We start from the raw sequence: 8,039 nt of genomic DNA, 5'->3' as shown, positions 1-8,039 counted from the left end.
CACTCAGAACACAGGGGGAACACTCAGAACAGAAGCAGAATTCCCAGTACACAGATGATTCCAGACAGCCCGGTCTCCTGGCTGCAGGCTGGGCTCCATCTGCTCCTGCTGCCTGGAAGAGCTGGGGGTGCCTGTGGAGCCATCCCTGGCGGGTTCCTGGGACTCCCCCGGGTCACCCTGCCCTGGGCTGCCGAGGTTCCCTGACCCTGCTCCTCACAGAGCAAACAGAGCTCAGCCACAACACTCAGTGACCATTTCTGGGCTCTTGAACTGCAACATCCCTGGAGCTGAAGCGATGCTGTTTGCACAGACGGCGGCACTGGGCTCTGACAATACAAAATAGATATTGTTAAAAGCCACTTAAGCCTTGCCATGGGAGGATTGCGGACCCTTGGAGCAGAGCCCAGGGGACAGCCCTTTATTGCCATTGTGACCAGGTCAGTTTCTCCAGAACCCAGCAAATTATTTATGAGGTGGTTGGCCTGTTAAAACATTAACACATCCATCACCTTGCTGCTGATCCCGCTGCCGCCTTCACAGCGCTGTGCTGGGCCTGGGAATTCACTGGATTTGCTCCAAGCCACATTTGGAAGAGAACCCCCACGCCCAACTCTCACTGTGACAGAGTTACAGCAGGACCTGCCGGCTGCTCCAAAATCCCCGAGACTATTTTCCCTTCTGGTTCTGGTTCTGCTCCTGTTGTTTTATTGCATGGTCTAAACAAAGGCACAAATTGGGTCTTCAGTTTGCAGAGATACCTTAGAGCAGTAACAATCAAATTTAGCCATTACCTTTGGAATCTGCGCTGCCGTTTAAGTGCCGGCGGTGGGAGCGGGGGTGAGGCAGCCCAGCCTCCCCTCTGAAAGTGATAAAGCATCGAAGCCGGAGGACAAATGGGCTGTTAAGGCTGTGGGCACCCCGTGGTGACAATCCAGCAGGGAGAGGCAGATAGGCTTCCCGGGAAGTGGGGACATTTACTTCTGTCTGTGAGACAGCAAAGATGGAGAACACACAAGGAATGGGAATTAGTGTCTTAATCTACTGTGTTTACTCTCGTCCCTTTCTTCAATGCCTTTGGCTACTCATTTTCCTGCATCTGATATTTTATTATCACGTCTCTCATGACATTTCCAGATACTTATTAAATCAAAAGGAAGAGCTCTGCTTTGTGCACTGAGGATCCCAGAGACCTGGTGGAGTGGCTGGGGACGCCTGGAGAGGGGTGTCTGGACCCAGCTGTCCCCTGGCTGGTGGGGGGAAGGAGGTGCCCCAGCCCTGCTCATTTGGGTGAGAGAAGCAGGAGGAGGAATAAAAGCACAGTCCAAGGGGTGCTGGGGAGCTCACCCCACTCCTCTTGCACATCAGCCGTGGTGGAATACACCTGCAGGGACAGCCAGCTCACCCCAACCCCATCCCCTCCAGCCTCCATGGGCTGCATGCAGCAAACTTGGTATTTGCTGGGGGTCTTAATTACTGATCATTTGTTCACAGCCTCTGATGAAATCGTTCTTAATTCTCTGAGCTGTCCATGGGAACTCTCCTGTGCTTCCTTGGCTCTGGGTTTGGCAAGGGCTGCGAAACTCAGGGTCCTGGGCAGGTGTGTCAGCAGAGTCCTGGTGTCCTGCAGAGTTCAGCTCTTGTGTCTGGAGGTTCAGTGTTGCACGTGCAGCTCTGGAGCCAACTCAGAAGCAGAAACGGCTGTGAGAGCCACGGAGCACAAGGCCCATGTGGATGGAGCAGCTGGGAGAGCTGCAGTGGCACAGCCAGGAAGCTCCTGTGGGAAGATTTGAGGAAGGATCTTGTTCCTGGTGCTGGAGGGAGGTGCTGGTGGAAGGTCCCTGGTGGTGGCACCCAGCTGGCTGCTGGAGGGTGGCTGTCCCCTCTCTTTGCATCAGGCATCTTCCCACTGCAGGTCCCAGTCCCTTAGGGGAGATCAGCACATGAACTGCACTGGAAGCAGCAACAGGGCCTGGAAGAGAAGTGCCTGAGGACACAGAGTGACCGGGCTGGGCCCAGCGCCGGCCCCAGGGCTGGGAGTGAGGAGGAGGAGAGGGGAGGAAGTGTCCCTGCATGGGGTGGCTCTGGCTCTGTGACTCGAGAAGCTGCTGCAGTGGGGTTTGGCTGTGCCTCAGCCAGCACAGCTGGAGCACAGCTGGAGCACAGCTGGAGCACAGCTGGAGCACAGCTGGAGGTTTGCACCCAGGAGTGGCCCTGACCCCTGAGACAGGACACGGATATGGTGGCACCTGCCAGGAGCTGTGCCCTGGCCACAGGTGAGACCCTGGGGGTGTGACACGGGGGCTGCAGAGCTCGGGAGAGGCTCTGGGGTTTCCGCCACATCCTCTCCCTCACACTTCTCTCACTTCTACCACAGGGGAGCATTCACAGGAGCAGGTTTTGATGGAGAGCAGAATTTCTGCCATGAAACTCTTACAGAGCCAATTAAACTCAATAAAAATCCAGAATGTGAGCAAAGTGCTGCGGGAGAGCGGGGGAGCGAGCGGGGCTGCTGAGGGGTCGGTGTGCTCAGGGACAGCCAGGCACAGACAATCCGGGAGAGCAGCAGGGAAATATCATCCTCCAGCAGCGCCACCGCGGTCCCTCCGCTGGAATCCAGCGGGAGCCGGGCTTGGGAGCGGCAGCAAATGTGAGAGCAGGGCAGGGCAGGGCGGACGGCGGTGCCAATTAAAAACCTGCGGAGCTCATTCCCCCAGATGGCAAATCCCGACTCCAAAGTCGAGCCCGAGTTTGCCGAAGCCGCCCAGGGGTGATCGGCAGCCGCGTTCAGCAGCACCCAGAAATCGTTTTGCTGCTCCAGGGAGATGCTCGGAGGTGTCTCTGCAACACGCGGCTCCTCCAGCACCACAAAGGGCTCGCGGTGGCCCAGGAATGCCCCGAGTGTTAAATACGGGATCACAGCGCCCTGCCGGAGCTCCTATCGGCCTCACCCCGAAGAGTTTTGGTGAAGAATTAGTTCAAGGACAGAGAACACGGAATGGCTCGGGGCGGTTCAGCCTGCGGCGGGTGCGAGCGATGCCGGGGCCCCGGCCGCTTCCCCCGCTCCCGTCCCTGCGCTGACAGCGGGGAACAAAGGCCGAGCAGGGCAGTAATTCATTCATTCCCAGCCCGGCACGCAGCTGCCCTCTCCCAGCACGGCTGCCAGCCGCCCCAGACGCGATTCCCCGTTCCCATGGTCTCCAGGGAGATGGCGATGGACCTGCATCCTAATGCCGGGCAGCGCCCGCAGCGGCTCCTCCGGCCCTTCCCGGCCGCCGGCAGCGCGGATCCAGCCCCGGCTCCCGCACCGCAGACACCGGGGCACGGCGGGTGGCCCCTCTCCAGCGGGGACATCCCGGGGGACATCCCGGGGGACATCAGCAGGGAGGGACGAGGCATGGAGTGAGCACTAAAATAAACCCGCGTTGTCTGAGAGCTGCCGCTCCAAGGCTGGCAGCCCGGGGTCATCGCTGGGCTCCCGGCTCCAGCCGCCCTTGGATGCAGGGATGGAGGAAGCGGCCCCCGAGCCCACCCGAGCGGGACACGCCGGGTTGAAGCCCCGGCACGGAGGCACCAAAGGCGGCGGAACGCCGGCCCCCAGGAGCCCCGTGAGCAGCAGCAGGACGCTGGGAGGACGGACACACGGACATCGGCCGGAGCCTGGCGCCTGAGCCTCGGCCGAGCCCCGGGGCAGCTCCCGCACCGTGTGCCCCGCACGAGAATGAAACACGCGGCATTAATTGCTGGAAGGATCCGTTCACTCACCGAATGGGGAGCCTGCTGCGGGCGCAGGGCTTGGCAGCGCCACCCCGGGCAGGTGACAAACCTGCCGGGATTTCTGTATTTTGAATTTCTGGTTTTTTAGGGTCACATGCTGCCGCGAGCATCGGTGGCAGCGTCGCGTGCTGGGGTCAGGGCTCACATCATGAGCAAACCTGGTGAAAGTGCCACCACGACCCATTTTGCGTCGACCCTAAAAAACTTGGTTGTAAAAACCTAATTTATAAAGGGGTTAATGAAATAATTAATTTTCGAAGCAGGCTTCTAACCTTTAGGATCAAATAATTTCGAGGGGAGGGGGCAGGAGAGCAGGAGACGGGAACGAAGTGCCAAGATTTTGATGAATATTTAATCCACGCTCCTCAGCAGCTCCCGCGCTTGGAGCGGCTCCAGCACCGGCTGAATCCATCCTTTGTTAACAACCAAATCCACGCTGCTGTTGTGGGTTGGTGTTTGCGGCTCAGTCAAGCTGGAATCTGTCACAGCGGATCGGGAGGGGCTCGATGAGCACCCGCCCACCCCCACGGCTGGACAGGACCCCACCCTGCCGCCCCTACAGAACCCTAATGCATCTACACGCTTACATTTAAAATGCCTACGTCTGTCTTGTTTGCCCAGCCAGAAACAGCAGAGGATACTCCCAGAAGCTCGTTCGTGCCATATCAAGAGCAGAATTTCGGATTGTTTGACATGTTCTTAATTTCGAGCAGAAAATAGCAAGGCACGTACATTTCTGCAATTCCACCGACAAATCTCTGCCCTCTCCCCACGTGTCCGAGCTTCCCTCGGTGGGGATTGTCACCGCAGCCCCAGCGAGCATCAACAGGCTGGAATTCCACCCCGGTTCTGCCTGCACACTGATGTGTACATCAGGGAAATAAATAGGAAAATCTTCCCTCTGGAAATCCAGCTGAGCAGCAGTAAAATCAGAGAGGGGCGAGGTCCGGCCCTGCAGCGTGTCGGTGGTCGTGGGTACCTGCCAGCCCTCCCCACTCACAATTAGTTTAACTAATTGGACTCCGGCACGAGTGGCTGTGTTCGTGCCGGAGGAAGGGTGGGTTGTTCCGGAGGGATGCGCTGCAGCGGGGGCAGCGAGCAGAGCTCCATTGGCATTCCCGGCACACGGAGCCGCGGGAGAGGGAACACCCCGCTGGCCACAGGCCGGGGAAAGGGGCACAGAGCCAGAGCCAGCTGTCACCTGCTGCTCCATCCGCTCGTGCGGGGCGCGGAGCAGGGTCCTGCCCTGGCTGCTCGGGGCACAGCGCTCGCCGGAGCAGCGCTGGCAGTGCCAGAGCCCCGCTGTGCGAGGGCTGGCAGTGCCACTGTCCCTCCCGTCGTGGGGACCCTGCGCTCATTCGGGGGGTGCCGCAGGCAGGAGGGCTCTGGGGCAGGAGGGAGCGATGCCAGCAGCACCCTGCTCTGGGGTGCCAGAAAGGGTGGAAAACCACGGGAATCAGGCGACCTGCAGCTCTGGGTGCCAGCCCCAAGGATGGGGTGTCACAGCTGCTGACCCTCACCCCGGGTCACCTCTGTTCCCCCAAACGTGGTCACACACCTGCCAAAGCACAGGGGCACAGAGAGCAGCCCAAAAAGGGCAGGATTTTTGCACTTACTCTCAAGAGCAGCTCTGACGTGGAGGTTCCTTTTCCCTCTCTTGGCACTTTACATGCCCATGTCATGTGCTGTGACAGAAGAAGTGACATGTTGAGGTCCCTCTGGAGGGATGGGGACATGCCCTGCCCGGAGCTGGGTGCCAGGCACGGGCCCCTCTCCTGCCCACCCAGCAGAGGCTGCACACAGCATCCGTTTGTCTGTCCAGGACCCCCATTCCCACTGCCCCACATCTCCCCAGCTGCAGCTGGGCACAGGGAGGATCTGCCGCATCTAATTAAAATATTTATCCAGTTAATTACTGATAATGGTGCATTTTCCTCTCTAGTCCAGGCTCCAGTAAAGCTTGCACTGAGAACAGCAAAGCAAAATGCTTTGTTTCCAGTAGTTTTTTAAAATTAAAACCTCAATTTGTCTTAACATGACACCAACAGGCAGCACAACATTCCTGGGCTCCAGCCTGCTCTCCCCAGCCATCCCTGCAGTCACAGACCAGGAGATTCAATTATCTGCCAGAACATGTCCCAGAGGCATCCAGATAATTGCAAACATAAGTACAAAATCTGCCACTAATTATTAAAGAAACACCAAATAAGGAAAGCAAGTGATGGAAAAGTTGCTGCTGGTGCAGAGCCCATCCCCACGTGCTGGAAGGGCAGAGTGTCCCAGGGGTGTCCCTGTCCTGGAGGGACCCCCAAACCCTGCAGGGCAGGGGGAGAGCCCTGAGCCCATCACGGGCCCCCTGCTTCCTGCTCCATCACCCAACACAGTGCCACAGGCTGAACACCCCCAGCTCTCCCAAACTGTCTCTATGGGATTTAACTGTGATTTAAAAAATAAAAGAAGAAAATGAACGAACGAGAATCAACCCCACAGGAGGATTTGGACTCAGGCTTCACCACTGTTGGTTGGTGCTGTCAGTATTCACCAGTTGCTTCCATCCCTGAGTTCAGCTCTCTTTTCTCCCCAGTTTTCCAAGCTCAGCCGTTCCTCCTGCCCTGTGATCCCTGTGAATCCTCCTGTGATTCAGATGCTCTTTGGATCCCTTCACCCTCTGCCTCACAAACCTCCCAAGAGCTGGGCTCTGCGTGGCTGCAGGATGTTCACAGCCAAGCCCTTCAGCCCTGCCAGGCCCCCCAGGTGATGCTGGAGGTGTATTTGGAACCCCCCCCCAGCTCCTGTGTCCCTCCCCGTGGCCAGAGGGGCCATCCCTGGGCTCTGAGCGCTCCTGGCTGGGGCAGGAGGATGCTCTGAGCGATGATGGTCCAGACACTGCCGTGTGAGGGGCTTGGAAGGCAGCCCACATCTGAGGGCTCCTAAAGGGAGAGCAGCTTCTCCCTGACAGCATTTTGCCAAAAACTGGGTTATTTAAACACAGCAGTTTATTCAGTCAAAGTAAATAATAATTATTAAATAAACTAACTTAAAATCAGGAACAGTCCAAAATATTCTCTGAAGCACCTGAGAGCTTGACTGCTCCTGGGAGGAACATGGGCTCATTTCAGGGCTGCAGGGCTCGGTGGGCTGGGAATGTGGCCAGTAGCCACCAGGCAGTGCTGGGATGGGATGGGATGAGGGTTTCTCTGTGTCCTCCCCACCCTGGGCTGCTGGTGCCAGCCCAGCTCATCCTCCCAGTGCAGTTTGCTCCCGGTCCTCAGGGTCTCAGACACGGTTAGACACAGCCAGAATATCTGTACAGGACTTGGCCAAACAGCCAGGGAGGGATCCCCAAATCCTCTGATTCCACACTCGAGCACATCCTCTCCTGCCGGGCTGTGGGGACACACGAGAGCATCCCAGCCCCGAGGCACAGCTCGCCAGCAGGATGTGTGTCAAACAGGACTTAATTATATCTCCACGGTGACTTCTTCCCCATGTCCTCATTTCCCTGCATCCTTAAAAGAACTTGAGTGTGTTCATCTGTGGCACAGAGCGCTCCACCAGCTCAGGCCTCTCTCCTTCCCTCAGCACAATCACAATAATGATAAAACCAATGAAAACTTTTTGAGAGTATCCTTAGGAAATCCGGGATTCTGGAGAGTTTCCAGCTGCCCTCAGGGCAGGGCTTCAGGCAGGGAGTTCCCACCTCCTTTGCTTGGTTCTCAGCTGGCAGAGCACTGCTGAAGGCCCTGGCTGGGGAACCACAAGTGTCACCCACGTTTGTACACATCTTTATCTGATTCCCTGTGAAACATCACCATGTGTCTGTGCTGCTGGCGACACACAAAGCAAAACAAAGCAAAACAAAGCAAAACAAAGCAAAACAAGACAAAACAAAACAAAACAAAACAAAACAAAACAAAACATCCCCTCTCTGGTGGCTCCCAGCTGGAGGATGGTGATGCCAAGGATGCTGCGCGTCCCTTGGGAGCAGCGAGGGCAGGGCTGAGCCCGGCAGCCCCCACGGGCACGGCCGGATCCCTCACTTGTCCCTGGCCTCGTGTCACCAGCCCAGCGCCAGCGAGCCCCACAAATGACTGTTTGCAGCTGTCATTAGCTGAAAACAAGGAGAATCTGCATATGCTTACTTTTAATTAGGCAGCTTGGCAAGGAGCCCTTGCTCGCTGCTACCAAACAGCCATTGCACTCACAGACGGGTGGCAGCAGCCTCGGAGTGCACACAGACAGACGGACACAGACAGACAGACAGA

This window comes from Parus major, chromosome 14, assembly GCF_001522545.3.
Source record: "Parus major isolate Abel chromosome 14, Parus_major1.1, whole genome shotgun sequence".
Classification (NCBI taxonomy): domain Eukaryota; kingdom Metazoa; phylum Chordata; class Aves; order Passeriformes; family Paridae; genus Parus; species Parus major.
Note: the sequence above shows the minus strand (reverse complement) of the source record.